Here is a 21,766-nt window from a genome sequence, read left to right on the forward strand (position 1 = left end):
TTTTCGCCGCCTTGGGATAATACCTGTTGCTGTTTGATGCAGCTCCACTGTGGATAGTAGCAGTCGTGTGGGTGGAGGGTGAAAGCATAAGCCTTTCCTAGTTCAGTGTGGATTGTGTTTATGTTTGGGTGTAAGAAAGGTTTTGTAATCAATGCTACAATTACTTGTTTACTTCTTGCAGCCCAGCGGTTGGCTTCTGAAGTACTCAGGCTAGTTTGAACCTTTTCAATGCTTGACACAAGCAGTATGCTGCACTAAACCTTGTGGTTGTTCAGGTTGCTTGGTCACAGAAATAGCTTAGTGTGATGAAGGTCCTGAACAGTTCAGAACGCAGCACAGGATTAGATCTCTGCCTTAGAGACTCTACACTCACGTTAGAAACTATGTTTTGACTTTTTACTTGTTAGGTGTAATGTTGTGTAACTCCTAAAGTGTCAGGTGAGGTTTGCAGGGCTTGTTGAATCAGTTTGCAGCCTCTTATTTAATACCTCTCTCTGATAAGTGGGCATGCTGTGGCAGCAATCCAGAAGTGAGATGGCACTGATACTTCATGTAATGAAATTAGATTGAGGTTTTATATACCATGAAAAAGAGGGATGATTATAGCTCTCAGTTCAAAGTTTTGGCTGCAGGACACTTGGAGTCCTTGGATTCACCACCGCTCTGTGATTAAATGTATCATACACAAGCCAAGTCTAGTATTAGATGAAGTTGTGAGCATTTACATTTTTAACGGCGTTTGTTTGCCTTAAAGTATTTATGCATGCTTCAGCTCAGTAAGTTAAAGGCTAATTGTTAAAGTGTTCCTGTGCTATTTCTCTATCTGTACCTTTCACTAAGTCATTTGAGTGCCTTATAGAAGTGCCATTTATCAGTTCTTACAAGATGACAAATCTATTGGCTAATCATACCATAAAAACAGGTTCTGATGAGATGTGGTCTCATTGGTAATTTATCGAAGATATTAGTGTTCATATTGTAAGACGTTGTATGTACCTGTGCTGGCAGCTCTGTTAGGATGCACTCTGTGTCAGCTGAAGACTAACATGGTGATAGTTGTTACAATGTTTACCATGATTACCTTCTTAGCTTAGCTTATTAGCATGCTGACATTGACTAATTGGCATTAGTACAAAATACAGCACAGGCTGATGGGAATGTCCTAGTTTTTCTTTCTGTGTGGTCCACAACAAAGAGCAAATTCAACCCAGAGCAAGATGAAACTCTGTGGTCGATTGAGGTTTATCTTCAGGAGAACACAAACGGGGTTATGTAGTGAAAATCCTTTCCAGTGGTTTTGATCTGTTTCACCAAAAACCACTGTGTCGACCTTGTATTACAGAAAGAAATTCTCAAGATCATTCAGGTCATAATCTCGAGAGACCATGAATAGATTTCTGAGGTTCATTTTAGACAGTACAAATTCTGTAGGTGTATTTGACTTAAAACTTAGTCAACCTATGGCAACTTTGAAGGAGTATCTAAGTGTGTAACCAAAGATATCAAATATATTTAAAAAAATATCAAAATTCATCAAAGGCAGTCAAACTTTAGCTAAAGGCTAGTAAACATCAGTCAACAGTGCCACCCTTGTAGCCACATGGCTAGCTTGGGAAAATTAGCTGTCTTTTTGATTAATGTCAGTTCAAATCACAACAGCTTACCTGGCTGTAACTGAACCTTGAGCTCTAAGCTGAATGTGCTGTAACAAGTAATTTGTAATGTATAGTATGTAGTTTAATAGTGGCTCAGATCCTACTTTGTGCCTTTGCAGGGGGGCTAGCAGTGTGGATAGATGACCTGACAGAGGAGAATGGATTGAATGTTTGTATGGCTGATGACTGCTGTAAGAGGAATTATGGGGGAGCTAACAGGATTAGTGTAAGGAGGTTTAGCTGGCTTCTTGCAGCTTCAGAGGAAATGACTCTGACACTGTCTCCTTTTTGAGTCTGTTTTTTTGTACTTAAAAAAATAATCAAAGCTATGGAGTTGAAAATGTAAAATAATAATACTCAACAAGCCTGTTTTATTTAAATAGCCTACTCCTTTTCATATTTAAAATCAATAAATATTGCCCAAAGGGTGTAAGATAGGAAGCTTCAACCAGAATTTTTAAAGCATCAAAACATACAGACATGTGGTAGTAAGGCTTGAAGTGTTTGCGCAATTTCAAAATTTGAAACATTTTTACTCTTGTTATTGAGGGGAGGGTGTTAGGAAGGAAATGTAAAAAAGATAGTCATCTGCATTTGCTTAAGAGCGGCTCTGGAAAATCATGTTGTGAAGGTGTTTTGTTAATTGAAGTTCCCAAAGGCCAGAGGTTTGGCTTGTTCACTGCAGACTGCTAATATTGTTCCTCTGATCTTTATCCAGGCGAGGATTGCTTTATTTGCTGCCTTACTGCTGCTTTAGTAAGACCTCTATGCTGCAGCTCACAAAAACATGAGCACAACTAATACATACAGTCAGACTCTGGTGGAAGGAACACATTAAAAGACTTTTCAAACTTCTTCAAAGACAAGTTTTAGTTTTGAAGTACATTCTCAGTAGTTATGAAAGCCTTCCAAACATGGTACAAAGCTCTGACCTCATTTCATATTGATATGCCAATGTAATTTGTAATCAAACATGATGATTGAAAATTGAGTTTTAAAGCTCCCTTGGTTCTTAAATTTTTGATGACACAGACTGAAATTAATACTTGTGCCTTTAAATGATCTATAAAGCCAGACGGGACCATTCGGCATTGGACTGCTTGTTTTGTTTTGTTTCATTTAATTTTTATTAAGGTCTGTTCCTGCTGCAGCTTGGTAGATGTCAGAGGGGCTGGTTCACCACATAAAGCTAAAATGCTTTGATCACAACAAATATTCAAAATGAGTAAGCTACAGCTGAGTTTTTAAGATAGAAGACTGAGTTTTTCATTGTAGTTAAGCACTTGTAAATATAAAGATCAACAATGAGATAGAGCTATCACTTTGTCTACAGGAGTTGCCAAAACCTTGCACTTTCATCCTTTAAATAACCTGCACCTCTGTTCATGCGATGTCTTACAAGTTCACTGGTACTCCTTGTGACACTTGTCAGAGGTTGCATTCATTTTCTTGTCTTTCTTTTTTATGTGTGTGCACCATAGTGTTTGCATTTGTTGTGGCAGGCTTTACAACTAACATCACAAGAAAGAGGTTCTACAAAATTAGGTAAACACACTCAAAGTATGCCAGCCATACAAAACATCAGAAAATAAGCCACATACCATGAACATGGGTTGTGTCTAGTGTCGGGGAAAGGTCTTCAGTTGAGTTTGTTGAACGAAAGGCATGATTTCCTTTAGAATAAAGTAAGGCTGTCATAAGCTCAGATATTCACCTAATGACTACTGTAGCCCTAGATAATAAATGTTGATGATATTATTACAATATTTGTTGATCAGGGGTAAAACAGGGGTGTGCAACATGACATTTCATAATCTGGTTAACTTAAAGACTTACAAGTCATCATTAAATGTGTATAGATATCTATGTTGTTACTCTTTATCCATGTCACCAGCCCAATGACAGAATTTCTTGTTTATCCAAAACTCACATTCTTTGTGCGACTCTGGTACATGTTCTCCATGATCCTCCAAACTTTTATATGGAATCTGTAAAGCTCTCAAACAGTATTTGAGTACTTCACTTTTTTCAGTCATCTCCTCTGGTGATACAACTAAAAACTCACTAAAAAGCTAGTCACAAAGCTGGTTATTGAGTCTTTTTTTGCTGTTGCTTCTTCTTTAGCATCACTTTTTCAGGTGGCAGGAGGCAAAAACCACTAATGCCCATTACCCAATAAGTAAGACAGTGTTACCATTGTATATTTAGCATTTTATTGGATAAATAATCCCAAAGCAGCTCAAAAATATCATAAACAAAAGGAAATGAAGAAATGGAGAATAAGGAATGAAGGAAAACCTGCAGTTATTACCTGCTGCAAACCGTGCTTGGGCTGCATAATTAAACTACCAAACTAAAGCTGATCAAATGTGAAAAATGTGTTTCATCTTTGTCCTTAAAATGTATTCTTTTGATTCTACAGATAAAAGCAGATGGCAACAAGAATTACACGTTTTTTGGTCAAGCAGCAAGTATTAAACAAGACTGGTATTTTTGGTAGTATTGTAAAGTTGGCTTTTAATATGGATACATTTTGTATGGGATGTGACATTTACATGCGCAGGATATCTCACCCTTGGATTGTTGATATTCACAAACCTTCATGAACAGGTGACAGCTCCAGGGTGTCATGGCTAAACTCGGTTTATCGTGATTAACAAATTTTCCAGTTTTCAAAACCCCTCTGTAAAGCACTGGGTATCACCGTAAGAGATGGGGGTGTTCAGTTGGCTTGGCCCTCTTCGAATATGGAGTACCAAGCCTGGTCTTTAAGCTGCTTGTCCTGCACGTCTGATAAAATGAAGGGTTTTCTACACAGGATTTGCATTAAGCAATGAAATATCACTATCACTAAAGCTACCACTATCACAACATACTAACTTAAACTGTGCAACTCCTGTGTGATTCTTCAAACTTTAACTCTGTCACTGTCAGAAAAGCTGAATCAGTCTAATAACCTTTGTTCTTCTTAAAATGCAAATGTGTTTCTCTATCTGCTTTTAAATGCAAGTTCCTGAGCTCAAAGCTGCATGATTGTTCTATAATGATGATTGTTGTTTGTTCACCTTGGCTTACTTGCTTTGCCCAGAGTCAGGCTTCTGGTACTTTCAGTCCTGGTAGATTTGGTCTCTGTGGAAATCAAGCCTAACCCATGCTGTGTAATGAAGAAATCAGTAGATAACTTTCCTTTTCCCATCGTGTAATGAGCAACTACAATCCAATTTCATTTGGCATATGGTGGATAAGTGAGTTGTTGCTGTTGGGTGTAGTTTTCATAACAGCAGAGCACAGTTGGTTACAAGTTGAAGCTAATCAAATATCTCACTGAGATACTCTTCTTGTTCTGTTAGTCTTTGCAATGTCTAATGTCTCCTGAAAAAAAGTTGTTTTGATAAAGCTGGCAATGTATTAGATTGGATGCTGACATGAAATAACAGAGCTCAGTGACATTCTTAACCAAAAAATACCTCCTTTCTTCCCATGCTGGTAGGGACTGAAAAGGGAACATGTGTAACCTAATCAAAGCTCCCTGCTGCTTAACATAGCTGATGACGAAGGCGCGGTGATGAAGAGCTTACGTCACTACCTGACTAAAAACTCTCTCTCTGTCCTTTCTCCCACTCTATAACTAGCAGTTGCTCTAATCTTGGCAGGAAGCACTAATGTGCAAGTAGCTTAATGAGCCCCCTGGCACAATTACAGAGTAGGGAAATTACTGAGTAGGCCACTGCACAGAGTAATATAATGTGCCTCGCAGATCTCAGGAACAATGAGGTAATAATAGTTAGGAAACAATGGCATCAACATCACCAGTCCACCCTCCCTGGGCAATCTGTGCTCACTACTGCGACGCTCCCTCATTGTCTCAACAATGCGAGATAATAACAGCGAATCTCAACAACAGAGGGACACTTTTCACCACCATCCTGCTTTGTCTTCCAACGTTTTATCTGTTGAGTTGTTACTACCAGTTGCTGGACCCTCCATTTGATTTCTCTCACCCCTCTCTTTCAGGTCACTTATCTCTGCCTTTCTTCCCTCACAACACTCCTAACAACTCTGGACAGGCAGGAAGGAAGGAGGGGGGATGGGAGGGTGCAGCACTAAATAATTCAAGCCCCTGGTAGAAAGTGTCACCTCTGATGAGTAGGCCACACGAGCCTCCATTCAGAAAGTTTGTATTTATTGACTTTACGAGAGCAGAATAAAGGGCACGGCTGAGATCATTTCCTGCGCATTCTTAGAGTGTAAATGAGGGGTTTCGTTCAGTGGAAATGCTGAGGACACAGCTCCATGGAGACGTGAATGTTTTTAAAAATCAAGACTGAGAAGGGCTGTGGGTGTTTGTCAAATGTAAATCAATGACTGCACTGCATGGATCTGGACATGTATTGTTCACAATCTAAAAACAGAATTAATTAATGTTAATGTTTGAAAATCTGTGGCACACTCACCAGAAAGGGATACAGATTACAAAAACACTGAATGATACATTTACTTTAATGAAAAGTTATCGTGTTATGTATTTCTTGTTCATGCTAGTAAGTCCTATTTTTGCAAAAAAAAAAAAGAATATATATATATATATATATATATATATATATATATATATATATATATATATATATATATATTACAAACTGGAAAAATTTAGGTTGTATCATTTAAAAAGACCACAAGGTTTAACTTAATTTTTGTTTGACCATTTTTTGTCTTCTATTGCAAAATTACAACTTAATTCTCCACAGGGCACTGGACATAAAGAGTTGGTGCTGCCACTTTTTGTCATATTCATAGAGAACCCAAATTCATCCACCTAGTTTATTCTTACACATGTTGCTGAACTTTCAGGGTTGCAACATTTACTTGTACAATAATCATTGGCTAACAGCCATCTTCCATGTTGGTTCATAAATAAATATTAATTGAATTGGAGAAAAGAGACAGGTGATCTGTGCAAGCAGCATACTGTGGTCTTGAAATAGTAGAAGTCCTAAAAACTGCAGTTCTTCACGAATCAACTTGGGACTGGGTCCTGAAGCTGCAGCAGTCACATGCAATCCTTTCTAAGAAAAAAATATCTTAACCGCAAGGTAGCATTCATTAGCGGTCAGGTGCAAAACCCAAACTTGGTCTAATAAGTTAATTTCTCAATCTGTACCTTTACTCTGTCTTTTTACATACTGTAAAGTTGATTTCACCATGGTGAGGGCAGTTGACAGGCTTCAAAACTCTCCATCAGAAACCAGTAGGCGACATTGTGGAGACTGGGTCAATGTTTGCTACAGTATATAGCTCTACACAGCATGTCCTCTGGCAGTGCAAGCACAGTTACATCCTAATCGTAGGCCGGCCTGGTCCAGACTCAACTTTAAGCGTAAGTCCAAGAGCAGGTTGACATTTTCCTTTTGGAGCAGGATCTTGTCAGTACGAGTGGGGAGAGGCTAATTTAGTGGTCATATGATCTCTTTTCCTAGCTGTTGTTGATCTATAGGTTGCAGTATTTTCAGTGTTGCAAAACTGACCAGAGGCTATTAAATTTCTCTAATGTGTGAGTTGAGCACACAACTTGATTAAGCGGTATTAACACTGTTATTTGATATCTTTGTTTCTGTATAATAGTGTATTAAGTTTAGGGGCAAAAATTTCCAGTAATCAAAGTCTTTATGCCCACCAGACTAAAAGTGTGGTGACATAAAGTATCTGGTTGCATTACGGCAGCTGTCTTATGAGGAATAACTCGATGGCAAGAAACTTTTTGTACAGAAATGTATACACAAGGCCTCAGTGGAGAGACTGAAAATGTGGCGTGTTTTGCTAAAATCAGTATTTTTAGTAACCAGCCTGAAGTCATTTTGTATCTACCAACAGTGACAACAGCACTGTTACCATGCTCACCATTCCCCTTGAACTTGCCCCCGTTCAAAAAGAAGAAAGTTGTGATTCTCTCCTGGGTGTCACACTCCTCTTATAAGCAGAGGACATCTTTATTTGGCTGTTGGTTTCCCTGAGGTTAATTTTGTTGAATACCAAACAAAAACAAATCCATTCGACAGCACCATTTGATGTCTCTGCCCTCTGCTTCCATGGTTTTCTGCTTGTGTGTGTTCAAGAAGCCAGTGACAGAAAAAATGCAAACCAACTGAGATAAACAGAACTCCAGATACTAAAAAATTAATGCCTGAAGGGGCTGTTACTACTATATGGGGAAAAAAACTTGTTTTGCACAAATGTGTCCTGGTTTGTTTCCAAAGAAGAACTCACACAAAATCATCCACAATGTTTATCACATCGAAAAAAAATGTTTTCCACGCTTTCTTGTGATAATCTCTGTTTTAGGTTACACTGAGCTTTACAGTTTCACTGGTCAGACTGATCCTTTTGATCAGTGTAGACAAAAGGTTACTATCTCAATGAGGACCAATGACAGTGTTTGAAAATTCTAAATAAAAACTCCCCCAATTTCTTGTGTGATCATAGACGTTATGAAAAGGCCACGCAGACATTACACAATCATTTAATCAGAACATATGTGGACAATGATCCACTGCAAAATATTACAATGTTAATAAGATGTATTTTAAATCTAAACAGCAAGAGCCAATGAAATGTCCATATTGTATGTTTTATTCAAAGAGCTTGGAATCAAGAGCACACACAGCAGAAAACAAAAGGCCATAATACCCAGGGCTGCTTTTTGGCATCCCCTGAGAAGGAAACACTCTTCCAGCTTGGCACTTTGTCCTCCAATCCCATGGTCAGTGCAGTCCGTCTAAATGCAGCACAATATAACTGCTCTCTGGCCTGTTTATTTGAATGTATTTATTTGAATGGGTGTTGAGCAATTTTTTTTTCTTTGTGCTTTGAAGTAACATGGTTGTTCGTGCTAGCATTAGTATAACTATGTTTTTTGTTATGTTAAAGTGATTACATTTAGTGGCCTGATGTCAAAAGCTATGATCACTGTAGCTATACACATTGATCAACAATGTCAACGTGATTTATAATGTTCCAGTATGAACAAGATTGGAATTCTGATTGTTGCCAGAATAGAAAACAAAACAAAAGAAAGTAAAGGAGGGTAAATCATGTATTTATTTACTGAAAATAGTGCCCTGCTCATTGTCCATCTGTGACTAGAAAACAAGGTGAGTCACTCCTCACACATACAGAAGCCACAGGGACTCAGAGGAGCCATATTGATTTTTTTTTTCTATTTTTGACAAATGTCTTTCTGTATTTGGTTTGTGTGTGCGTTTAGGTAAAGCTTTGTCTTCTGTATCGATTCTCTGATTATACATTAGTTAAACCATATGTCAACTGCCACCACACCAAACAAATTAGGTTATGTCTAGGTCCAACAAATTAACTTTGACCAAAACCTCAAGGGTGCAAGAGCAACTGTTTTTCATTTAATATTTGGCCAATTATAAGGCTTGCTGTGATGATAACTCAATATCTAGTGTCGGTGTGACCACAGTATCCTGGCTACAGATGGACGGAAATGACAGGGTGCATTCAGAGGTGAAATAGTCCCACACAGGACCATCAATCATACGCTCAAGCACAGATGGATGGTTGTGACTTCAACCTTCCATCTCATGTGTGTTTGCAGCATATGTTCTGTATTTTCGTTGTGTACATGTCAGAGAGCATGACGATATGGAGGCCTGATGGGGGACTCCACAGTGTCTAGAGGATAGGGGTTGTGCGCAATGCTGTCAGGAGGGCAGCGTGAGCAGCTGACATTTTCCAAACAGTATCTGACTGGACAGGCAGACGTACACAGGATACCAGCTTGGGCATGCTAATCAAGCATCAATCCCTTGAATCTGTTTGGATCAACAATGCTAAGTGATCAGGAATAGAAAAAGAATCTATCTCTATTGTGCACGTTCACTCTATTAGTACATTGGGTCTAATCCTCAGAGGTTTCTGCTTCAAATTGTGTCTTTTCGCAGTGTTGGTAAGTAATGATTATTTTTCGTTACGTTACCTAACGAAACTACTTTTCTCTGTAACTTCTAACGAAACGCGCTACTTCTGTCATTCTGTAGTGCCGCTATAGTTCTTTTGAATTTAATAGGTGCATTAGTTGCGTTAGTCGCTGACAGTAAGCCAATCAGAAATAGAGTTGGGCGGGCCCATGCTGCTGCACACACACAGACATGAGTATGATCAAGCGCGCACACACAGTAAACAAACACGACACGATGAGCAGCAACAAGCAGTACCTCACAACCATCTACAATGGAAGGCAGCGGTGCCAGCTTTGCAGGATGGAAGTACAACCATCATTTTGAATTTGTGGAGGTAATGGCAGACAACAAAAACATTGTTGTGAAATGCAAACTCTGTCCAGGGCAGAAACGTTTATCCACGTCGAGATCAAGCAATGCCAATTTTTTAAAGCACCTGACCACGAAACACACGACAAAGAAAGTAGTCACTAATGATAAAGTTGACCTTTCTGTTACTGTGCCACTGAAGTTTTTTTTTTTTTTTTTAGTAAAGTAAAGGAACTAGTTACTAGTTACTTTTATAATTTAGGAACTAGTAAAGTAACTAATTACATTTTCTCAGCACTAACTATAACTATAACTACTTACTTTTTAAAAGTAACTTTCCCAACACTGGTCTTTCGTGCAGACTTTGGTTGCAACAGGAGTAGCAGAAAGCAGAATAGCTACACTGCACATTTGGTAGCATACTATTGGTACAGCTAGCAGATGATGACACTGTAGTTACCGTGGCTGTTGTAGCTATTATGAGTCGCCAAAACTGATGCAGTTTCTGCATGCTAAGTATCCTTCAGATTAAAACAGATTTTGTTTTTGTCATCCACAAAAGTCCGGAAATTAAAGGAAACAGCAAAAAAAAAAATATATATATATATATATCTCTTAGTTTTGAAAGTTTTGAGTGAATAAGAGATGAACTATTATATTTGTTTAGACGTGTTTGTTTATATTTATTTAGACATAACGCAACAGTCCTGGCAGCTTGTCAGCTCTCACCATTACTAATGGTTAGCTACCATTCCATAACTAAACTAGCCCTTGCTGCTTTAATGTCATCATGCTTTTAAAGATTTCAGCTTAAAAATGTCCTCTTTGTGTTTCTAATGTTACACACATGGCTGAACAAAACTGTTGGCCTGCCAACCTTTAATACTATCACCAAGCACATTACAGGAAACATGTTTCACTCAGCTCAGTTGTGTTGGCAAAGTTGGTAGAGTTGGTAAAGTTTGTTAGCTTGAAATCATTCAAACCAACATCACTAATCCTCTTCAACCCAAACACATTGCCAGTTGTAAAAGATCCATGACTTCTTAATGCCAGCTTGTCTGATAGTAACAACATAGTGGGACCTTCAATATGGTGGTTTAACTTCATCATTTTGATAGTTGCTTCATACCCTGAGAGTGAGGTCAAAAATTTGCTGTTGCATTTGTGAAGTCAGTCAGAAGAATTAAATAAGCCAAAGACCATGTCAACAACATTCTTTTTAAAGCTATTCAAACCTTGTTGGCTAGGAGGTTAGGACTTGAAATGTTATTTTTGCAGGATTTTTTTTTTACTTTGCAAATGCCTGAGGGCCCAAACTACAACCAGGACTCTAGAGAAATGTTGATATGCTGCCGAATGCTGGTTTCAAGAGTTCTGCTGGGCCTCTCTATAGAATTAACCAAGGTCTATCCTGGGTCATTGCTCCTGTCCTCTCATCTGCCTCTGACTTCCTATCAGCTCTCAGGAGGTGACGGGGAAGCTTTAAAGAAGAGTGTAAGAGTGTAGGAGTGAGAAGGAGGGAGAAGAAGAAGGGCGGAACAAAAGGAGAGGGAGATGGAGGGGGCTCGAGGTGAGAAGGTGATAAGAGGTGAGAGACATGGAGGCATAAAGAAAGGTAGCAGAGGGAGAGGGAGGAGGAGACGTGTCCCTGTAGTAATCCTGTTAGAGAGGGAGGGAGTTGACGCTTTGGCTCTGTCACTCTGAGGAGACTTTCCTCCCTTCTTCCTCGCTCTTTGAAAAATGTTACAACATGCCAGATTTCCTTTAATCGAATCCTTTTACAATTTACCTGCTCTTTAAAAGCAAATACTCCAAGGCTAAGCTCAAGTTTCTCAATGTGGAGCAACAGAAAGTTTCAGTGTAGTGTGTGCTCATGATGGAGGGATATATGGGAGAAAGTTTATGTTTGATCTGACCGTAAATTCAAAAAGTTGTAGCATAGTTTGTTCACAAGGTGGAATGTAGAAAATTCCTCTTTTTTAGAACATGACTCCAGTTTATGGTGGACTTTGTGTTGTACTATGACTTTTTTCACCAAATGATTTAAATCTGAAACAAATATAGCAACGATGGCACCTGGCATAGTGTCGGTACTCAACGGTACCAATTTTCTGTACTTTTGTGTGTGTTTACTCGGTAATATTTTTTGTTTTGTACTTTTTTGTTGTTGTTTTGTTGTTTTTGTATAAAAAAAAGGTTTTTGTTTAAGATATCAAAGTTTTTCAGTTTAATACATCTATTCTTCAATATATAACCTTGCAATACTGTCTTTGTGTTCAGTATGGAAAATCTCTTACTCTTCCACTCTCTCACAGTCACAAGAATACATTTAGGTACCTAAACATATTACCTTTCGATTTTAAGTCAATCGGTAATAAAGACGGAATTCGGTCGGTACCTATAAAACAGTGGCGTTTGCTCTAAGACTGCAAGGGAAGCTCAGCTTCCCCTAAAATGTCCCCCCAAAAAGTTGTGATATGTACTGCTACTGTGTACATTTCATTGACTAAACATGCGCTAGAACTCCTTCATCTTTTGTTCAGAATCAGCTTCCTATCACAGGTAACTGGCTCGACCTCCTTCTCATTCATCCCCGCAGTGTTTCAGCGCTTTAATACAGTCAGATGCTGGGTGTCTTCTGACTTCAACAGGGAAGCGTAGAGTGGGCTGTTCCACTGTGGAAACTAGACGGGCATTGGAGAAATGTTGGGCTTTGTCCCGCCCATCGGACACTCAGCGTCTCTGGGGGTCTATGAGGCAGTGGGCTGGCCTGGACACTGGGCTTCTGCATGATGATTGGATGATCTGTCTGAGGCAGAATCCCTTTTTGATTGACAATGAAATGAGCCAGTCAGCATTCTTGAAGTATAACCCTCCACGGAGCATCTTCTGAGTTTTTGGACTGATCCGGAGGCTTTATCGATCCCCAGTGAGTTTACCTTTCTGAAAAACAATGAGCGTTGAGAGAACACTGGTAAAATCCTTGGAAAAAACACCTGGTTGGTACGACAGGGTCACAGATCATTTTTTTGTAAAGGAACGGAGGGTACAATTTGCGTTCAAATAAATAAACAAATTTATGATGTAGGCCGGAAAAAAATGAGCTTCCCCTCCTTGACTGACCAGCAGCCGCCACTGCTATAAAAGTATCTAATTTGGTACCCAACCCTACTCTGCAATAGTCTCTCCTCGTCATGAAAAAGAAGTGACCTGGTATTTCAGAAAGTATTAATGTTTAATTTCCTTCTCTTTGATGCTTCCTGGCAAGATGGAAGTAAGGAAGGGCTCTGAGCCAAGCTGCTGCTAGCTTGTTTGTTGGTGCTTAGCTTGTTTTAGTTGAATATTCTTTTTGTATCTATCATTAACAAAGCTTTCAACAGGAGCCAAATCCTCCACAGTAGTCTTATCCACTCCAAAACACACCTTACACACACACACACACACACACACACACACACACACACACACACACACACACACACACACACACACACACACACACACACACACACACACACACAAACACACACACACTTGATTATTTAAAGTGGTAAAAACAATAATAAATTGAACATCTTAGAGGAAGCTTTTGTCTTGCCTCCTCACCAGGGCTGTAGGGGCAGCGTGCTAAGCTGCTGTTAACTCCAGTTCATCTTGTTTGTGGTTAGAAAGAAGTCAGCCCCAGTGAAGGGATAGGGTCAAAAATAACCATGACATGATCCCAAGACAGAACAATGTGGTTGATGGGGCGCATACGCTGATAAACAGTAGGAGCAGTCATATTGACCAACTGCACCTGATTCAACTTGACAAAGTCCTTACCAATGATGAGGGGATCTACACATGGGAAGTGAATCATTGTTTTATGACAGACCCGAATGTGAACATCTTTTAACAGTAAAGTCCATAGAGAGATACCGTAGACATGTTCATTTTTTTTTTTTTATTTAACATCAGACAAAGAGACACGATTTGCTTTCTTACATCCTGACTACAGCAGTAGAAGAAGACATCACATGGCCAGGTCAGATCCCTCACCACAACTCAATCACTGTAAGGAATTCAATATCAGTAAGACAGCGTTCAGGGGCATTTTTAAGTACTCCTCAGGGATAGACTTTAACTGTCCACTTTTATCATGCTGGCCTCTTTTCTCTGTGTCCTTCTGTGTTCTTAGAGCTAAATGATATGTGTGTATTTTGAGAAGCAAATGATAATTGTATAAGGGGAGAGTGCCTCTCAGTGAGGAAAGACAAATGTATTTTCAGAAGGCAGCCAGTGCATGCCTCTGAGTCCCAGCAGTGGGTGTTGTGGGATCAGTGTGGCCTTATCATAGCCGGCCAAGGATCCCCAGGATCCCCTGGCTCATCACCCAGCAGCCGATTAGCTTTCCCCTGAATCTCTTCTTTGTCTTCTATTACATTAAAGGGCCCCAGCTGATAAAAGTGATGGAAATTTAAACTCTTTTGTTGTCCCAGAATATTACTCTGGGTTGAATAAGGCTACAGAGTTGAAAATGAACAAAGGTTGCAAAGTGCTGCTTGAATGAGAAACTGAAACGTGAGGGGAAATGTTTTGTGCTCTAACCTCAGTGTGAGGTTCAGTGAAAGAAAAATACAAGTCTGTCATGTGTCTGAATGCAACATGTCATAGTATTTAGACATTTTACCTTGCAATGACATTCAGGTTTACTGCTCTAAAATAAGTCATGGTGCACATTTATTTTAATATCTTCAATATCATCTTTACTGAATCTTGACTTTAATGAAGAATATGAGAATAAAAACCCTTCCACAGAGCAGTTCAGTTCAATTCAGTTCAGTACAGTACAGCATTTTGTGGCTTTTCCACTGACTAATCCTGGACAGGTCCCAAAATTTTACCTACCTGTCTCCCACTTTTTGGAACCCTTCTGTTGGGGGGCCAGACAGACTGATCTGACCCCCAGAAGGTGGAGGCTGCTGTATTTCTCCTCGCAGCATAGCCTTGTCTGAAACAAAGCTTAATTGCACTTTTTAACAAAGAGACACATGCCAATCACAAAGAAGACAAATTGCCAGATGTCTCCCATCGCTACTCTTTGTTTACTGTGTCGCGTTTTACTTCTTTGTTGGATTTATTGGTGAGGTAAACTGTGTCCCGCTGTTACGTAACTGACATCTGCTTACACTCTGGCTACCAAGAGGGGGCACTGTTGGCTGTAGCAAACAGGGCCAGGCTTTGATGATCTGACCCATACCAAACTGTACTAATCCAAACCAGACTGCTTGGTAGAAACAAAGCTAAAGACTTAACCAGGGGAATAATTGTACTTTGTAGAAAATAGGCATCTGTATGGTAGTTCACTCAGGGCCGGTCTTGTTGTATCTTTGTTCAAAATTCTGTGTGTGCCTCAAATAATAAAAAACAATAATAAATGATAAAAGTTAATTGTTTGTTTGAAATAACTTCATGAAAAAACTCACTATAGACACAGTAAAGCTATCATGGGGAATTTTGCTAAAATGTTTTTCACATTTTCTCAAACTGATATAGCATTGAAGACAGGAAACTTCTTGCAGTGTGGACTGAGCTCTCTGTTTCTTTTCCTCTCAGTGATTAGCTCTGTTTGTCATAAGACACAGAGCGAGAGACACGAATGAGGCTCTCACAAGTGTCCTAGATTAATGGATTATAGATGAATAGACTTTTTTTCTTCTCACTTTGTGATAAATGAAACACTTTATTCTACTGCTGAGCGCTCCTCTCTGTCTCACACACTGACACAGTCTTTACCTCTGCGCCTCACTCTTCCTCAACAGTATGGCATTGGATTTTTAATCTTAGGTTATGGAGTGTGCTCTGTCTGCTCCTGGATGGCTGCTTTAAACATATTGCATTAGGAAAGGTCATGGACTCCAGGTTGACACCAAATTGCCATCAGGTGGGGCGTCTCCTGTCACAACTCTTTGCTGTTCTCACTCATCTGTCACCACCTGTCTGTGTGAAGCACTCGCTCTGTCACCTTTTCCCTTTCTCTTCCCCTCCCTATACCTCGGAGGCATTTGTCTGTCAGAGAAAAATTATATTAACCCCTTATTGATCTGTCGGTGCCCCTTTCACATTGACTGAACTTTTTTCCCCTTCTGCTTAGAGTTCACTGGACTAGTCTCTGTATATAGATGAGTGAGAGGATGAAAAGCTCAGAATGTGAAATACTTGTTAAGAATAACTTCTTAACTTGTTAGTTGCGCTTACATAAACAAGGACATTATCTTGTCTTAAAAACGTCTCCCATTTTTGAAGAGGTGTTACGAAGCTGAGGACCAGTGCTCATACTGGACATACTGACTCAATCCAAACCCTTTCAACCAGAAAAAAAAGGAAAAAGTTGATCTACGGTGGGCTCTGGCAAACAACATGTGTTCAATTGATGGTCAACTTAGATGCATCTCTTATTGTGCAAATGTATCTCTGATTCTGACCTATTATAAAATCAAAACAGTTTTTTTTTTTTTTTTTTTTTTGTTAGGTACCTTGGTTCAGAAAGCGTTGCTGCAAGTAATATTTGTCAAACATCCTGATGCAAAAATTTGCTTTTCAACATTGAGTGTTGAGAGATATTGCTTGTGCTTTTCAAGCCAGCCTACCAAACACACAATCAAGGTTATGGTTTGATAAATATTATGTATAATATGTCATTTTACATCCTGGATTACTATCAGGCATTTGGAAGTGAGGCTTTTCAAGATCACTTTGAAAGTTTCTCACAGGGACATTAAGTTATATCCTGAACTCTCTGAGTTCATATCAAACAGCAGTGATATGGGACACAGCGTTGTGGTCATAAAAGTGTTGCTCAGGCATGAATGTGTCAGCAGCAGAGGGAAAAGAAGTGAGACAGTTCCTGCATGTGAAATGGCAGCAAAGAAATCAAATTATTCCTGGCAAATATAATTGTCTTCTTTCAATATGGAAGCTGCTGGGACCTGGCAGGGTCTACATGACAAGACGTATACACACACTTTGTGTGTAATGTGCTGTGTGTGTGTTTGTGTAGTAGAATTCTATTCCATAGGTCAACAGCACTAAAGCTCTCATGGAGCAGAGAAATTGCTGCATTTAGCTGACAGTGTGATGGGAGAGATTGTCCAGATGACAAGACAAATCTGTGGACATTGTTATTCCATCGGGAAACATGAGTTGTCCTCACAGGGCCTAAAAACTGCAGAAAAGTCCCTACTTTTTTCTTTTTTAGCTCTCTGTCATTACAAAAAGACTACACCTCTGCTGAGAAAATTGTCATAAATAAATAAATTAAAAAAAAAAAAAAAAATTCAATAATGAGGTAATGAGGCTGTGCCATGATTTTTTTCCCTCTAATTTTTCTTTTTTCTTTTTTAAACTCTTTTAATCTATATATGTCTCATTGTTGCTCCAATGTCTCACTAAAATGTAAGCAAAACTGTTATTGTACACTGCAAATCACTATCAAAGCAAGTGCTTAGGTGTTGTTTTTAGTAAAAATTGTACCATAGCCTTGGTACAAAATGTCTTATTTCAAGATGTTTAAATATGGGGTAAGGGGAATGTACTTTTTTTTTTTTAACTGAGACATTTGTTCTATTTCTCTCTTGCAGGGCACTTTCTAAAATATTTTAACAATTGTATTGCTCAGCAGCTTTGTTTCCAGTTTCTTTGCTCAGCAGGCCAGATAAAGAGGAAAATTATACATTCTTCACACAGAGGCTGAGATAAATTTGTCATTTTGGTCCTGACTCTTTCTCTCACTCCTGCTTCTCAGCAGTGTCTCTGCTTCTTGTAAGAGGCTTGCACACTGAGTGAAGTACAGCACAGCATTAGGATGGAGTGCACAGTAAAATATGTTCATCTCTCCTCCCGTGCATGTACCCAGCTGAGAAGGACTCACTTCACTGTAGAGATTTAATTCTGATGTGAGGCGTAACATTATTTTCAGCTCTCCAAAAGGCTTTTGGAAACCTGTGTGTTCTGCTTTGATCATTTCAGAGACTGAGACAGATTATGAATGAGAAAGCCGATGAGAGTATGTGTGAATATTAAACTTTTTTCAAGTAAGAAAGTTCTGCAGAGCTCAGTTTCATTCAGTGATGTTGAAATAATTAAACAGAGTTAATTAACAGAAAATAAATCAAAGGCATTTCAGATAATTAATTATATATTTCAAAACATGGGCATGTTCATGCTTGTCTGCAGTTCAGTTTAATATCATTGAAATTCAAATTTTGGGGGGTCTTGTACAAATAAATGGACCAAAACAGAAAATTGAAGACTCTAAGAGACTTTCTGTTTCTCACTCCAGAAGAAAAAAAAAAATCTGTTTTCAGTTACGACAGTACACAATTCTGCATTAGTTCTGTTTTAAAAGCTACTTTGAGAAAACTTGTGTAATTTTCTTCAGGGATGGGTTCCAAATTAGGTACATTTATAGGTACCGACTGAATTCTGTCAAAAGTACCCAGTACTGATTCACAAAGAATTAAGCAGTACCATGTTTAGGTACCTAAATGCATCCTTGTGGCTGTGAGGGAGTGGAAGAGTAGGTAATTTTCCATGCTGGACATGAACACAGTATTGCAAGGTTATATACTGGGGAATAAATATGTTAAATTGAAAAAAAGTTATACTCAACTATTAAACAATTAGTTTGATAATTTTTACTACATAAACACAAAAAAGTGCCAAAAACTGGTACCGTGAAGTACCAGTTTTGATTCCCAGGTACTGTTTGTCGGTACTGTATCATTTCAAATGTGAAAGGTACCCATCCCTAATTTTCTTCCAATCCATAATCTTAAATTAAGTCATATAATGTTACACTTCTTGGAGCGTGACTCGCATTAACAATAGTTTGCTTCCAACTATGACCAATTGCTTCAGTGATTTGATTTAATAAGCCAAATAGTTAGATGATGAAATATGAGCAGTGTGACTTTTTAAATCTTTTTTATTGTTTTATTTTATTATTATTATTATTATTATTTTTAATTTATTTCTTGGAAAGTGATTTAGAAGGAAAAAGAAAGCCCTCTTCTTCTGCAATGGTGGACGTGATTTTTAAAAAAATTCTTTTTGGTCGAGGTTCTCTTTTAAAATTAGGCTCCCCACCAGCAACATGGCTGCAAAGATTCACTGAATTTAATAGTTTTGTTTTGTGGCACCTTTTCATCTTTCAGGAGGCAATTCCAGCAGAATAGAATAGAACTTTATTTGTCATTGCAACCAGTGCAACAAAATTGCAATAGAATAGAATGGAAAGAATGAAATCGAAGTAATAGAAGAGAATGTACTTCATTAATCCCCAGAGGGGAACTCGGAGTCATGGCACTAACACAAGAAACTCTATGTTGCAAAATTTAGTAAGCAAATTTCAAGCATATCTAAATATAACAATGCAATAGGTGTCAACTAGAAAAAAAAAGTCAATCAAAGAAGACAGCCTGGCAATAACTCTCCAGTCAGCCACCACCTCCACAAGGTTCAGGACTGAGCTGGCCTTCTATACCAGTTTGTTCAGTCCCACCAGCCTATATGCTGTCTGCTCACAGCAGGTGAAATCCTCCTGATGTGGCTTTCTATCTGGTGTTTGCTCCATTAACCATATCCGTGAATAGCATGATGATACTCTGCCCTCTAGTATTCCCTCTGCTGCTGGGTTAGCGATGCTGCCTCATCCATCTTATTGGAGACTGATCTTACATTCCTCATATCGATGGACAGGAACATTGGAAATGGCACTGATTAGCATCTACATGCCACAGGCTGCTAGCAGCTGAAATCTTGTGTGTTTAATGCAACCATGGCTACAAGTAAGATCTCTGTACACATACAAAAATGATAAAAACACCACAGCAAATGCAACCAGTTTGGGGTCAGTGGCCAACAAACAAACTATTAAATGTAATGACAGGCTCCAAGAGAACTCAACCAAAACTACAAGACAAAAAAAAAAAAAAAGGGGGGGGGGGGGGGGGGGGGGGGGGCAAAAAAGAGAGAGCTGCTGCAACGACCTGACACTTGAGGGATCCTCATTTATTGTCTTACCCTCATCAGTAATGCCCTCATTAGATCCTACAGTTTTTAAATGGTAAAATATTTTTAATATGCATTTGGCATATTAGGAAAAACAATGCAGCTTGATTAATAGAAGCTGGTGTTTGCAAGACTTTCACAGTAAAAAATAGAGCCACCAAAAAAAGTTGATGAGTGGTGAATCTTATTAAACTTATGTCACTGTGCACGTCCTGCAGCACAGTGCTTCGCCACATGCTGCTGTTCATTAATATGCACCAAAGAGCTACGCGACAAAAGGCCATAGCCAAGGCAATTTCATTTCCTAAGCAGGGCCTCAGAGGAGTTCATTTCAAACGCCCTCCAACCAAAGCTCAGGCTGAATTTCATTTGGATGGAGAAAACCTGCTTGATTGAGAGAAAAAAAAACACCAACTCAGGCTTATGCCCAGTTAGGAGGCAGAAATAACATAACCCCGTATATATATATAAAATGTCATGAATACATAATTTCCCCTCCAGTCTGTGTTCAATCTCTGTAGACCACGGCTCAATCTCTTTTTGTGGTGGAGAGACCGTCCTCCCTTTGGCGTAGGTCACAGGATCAGGAACAAAAACTTCACATTTCTTCCTCCACTTGTTGCAATTTCACTGAGCAGATGTGCTCTAGGTGGATGGTTAGGAAAAAAATACATATGGTTTGGGTATGGATGTGAGCAATGGCTCTGATTTTTCTTGTGCTGAGAGTTTTCTGTCTTCAAACAAACCTTTAATGGGGGATAAACCTGATCCCATTTCAAAGGAAACTCAGTCAGAGCTTAAAATTTGCTTGTTTGCTTTTCATGTCTGTTTGAGTTTTGCACAGGGGAAACTTCTGAGCTTGGTTTAGAGCAATGAAATAGTATTTGGGAAACATCCTGCCACTGTCTCGTATCATCTGTGATTTCTTAGTGCCTCTATCAGACGCTGTAGATGAAAATGCCTTTGTAGCTGCAGCCAATCAGGGTAATGGTACTTGTGATGTGGCAGGATGCTGCATGTCTGGGTAATCCCAAAATCCACTTCATACATAATGTTTTCTAACTTCTCATATCAATGTTTGGTTTTATTCTGATGCAGATTGTGAATATGATATAGCAACAGAGGCCATGTTTGTTGTTTATGAAAATGCCTCAGCCATATCCAATTTTGTGAGCTAAAAGGTAGTAAGTGATCTGCACAGACTCAGTCCAGGTGGGAACTTTTACTCCAAAGGAGGAAGACTGGATTTTTCCACCAGAGGTAACACAACATGAGTCTGCAAATTAGATCTTTAAACTTTTCCTCTAATTACAACCTAGAGGACCAAATCAGCCACATAAAAGTCTAAACCTGCATTTCCCAGATAGTCAATAAACAAGTGTTGAGTTATTTCTTTCCCTCTCGCAGGTAATTCAAAGGACCTTTTTTTTTTTTTTTTTTAACTACATAAATCAACAAGAAAGCAATCTTCAGGTCTAAGCTAGTCACTTATATCCTCTCTGGTTAACCTTTGCGCTCTCATTGATCAATAGGTCGGGGTCTAGAGGGTCACTTAAGTGTGATTTAATGGAAGCACTTTGAACAAGGTCATCTGATGGCAGAAGAATTGATAGATCAAGAAAATTTACTGCTTTTCCTGTTTTTAGTGTTGTTGTCTTTGACATCTTCCACACCAGGTTTTCCAGATACACTGCTCATGATTTAAGCTCCGATTCTGTTACTTCCTTAACACATTGTAGCCCATCCTGCTCTGAGCTGGACTTGATTTGA

The 21,766-nt window shown here is 38.9% G+C and overlaps 1 protein-coding gene across 3 annotated transcripts in view; it reads left to right on the forward strand.

Moving 5' to 3' along the window:
• The window catches only part of sphkap (SPHK1 interactor, AKAP domain containing), a 129,506-nt gene that overhangs the window by 10,975 nt on the left and 96,765 nt on the right, over window positions 1-21,766 (forward strand). The gene's annotated exons all lie outside the window — the stretch shown is intronic.

Source organism: Halichoeres trimaculatus, unplaced genomic scaffold, assembly GCF_033239565.1.
Source record: "Halichoeres trimaculatus isolate MK-OKI-2021-1 unplaced genomic scaffold, fHalTri1.1 fHalTri1_scaffold_9, whole genome shotgun sequence".
In the NCBI taxonomy this organism is placed as follows: Eukaryota; Metazoa; Chordata; class Actinopteri; order Labriformes; family Labridae; genus Halichoeres; species Halichoeres trimaculatus.